Source organism: Microcebus murinus, chromosome 4 (assembly GCF_040939455.1).
Source record: "Microcebus murinus isolate Inina chromosome 4, M.murinus_Inina_mat1.0, whole genome shotgun sequence".
Taxonomy (NCBI): Eukaryota; Metazoa; Chordata; class Mammalia; order Primates; family Cheirogaleidae; genus Microcebus; species Microcebus murinus.
The window spans coordinates 14,645,560-14,646,275 of NC_134107.1; positions in this window are offsets into that span (position 1 = coordinate 14,645,560).

Consider the following 716-nt stretch of genomic DNA (forward strand, 5'->3'; position numbering starts at 1 on the left):
TGTTGTGGCTCTGCTGGGTTTGAAAAGTGAAGATGTGGCTGCGTGCGGGGGCCTTTAGAACCGTGCCCTAACGAAGGACCTCTGAGATCCGTGTCACAAAGCACCATCTGTCGGGACGGCATCCGCCCCTGCTCCTTTTCCCCAGGGCCTGGGTCTTACCGCATTTCCCTTCTCCGCTCTTTGGTTTTCTTTTCTTTTTTTTTTTTTGAGACAGAATCTTGCTCTGTCACCCTAGGTAGAGTGTCCTCATAATTCACAGCAACCTCAAACTCCCGGGCTCCAGCGATCCTCCTGCCTCAGCCTCCTGAGTAGCTGGGACTATAGGCACACGCCACTATGCCCAGCTAATTTTTTCTACTTTTTTTTTTAGTGGAGACGGGGATCTCACTCGCTCTTGCTCAGGCTGGTCTTGAACTCCTGGCCTCCAGAGATCCTCCCACCTCTGCTTCCCAGAGTGCTAGGATTACAAGGCCTGAGCCACCACAAGGGGCCTGGTTTTCCTTCTTAGCCATTTTCTCGCTGGAGCCTGCATGGCTGTGGCATGCAAGGCCACAGGGTCCCACGAGGGGGCGTCTGGTCCTCAGCCCAGCTTGGAAGGGTCCCGTATTCCCGCCACCTGCTGGCTGGCAGGATGTCTGATTGTCAGGCTGGCCACGACCCATCCATCTTACAATCTGGGATTTCGGGGTGTGGTCAGAGGGGCTGCAGGCCATAAA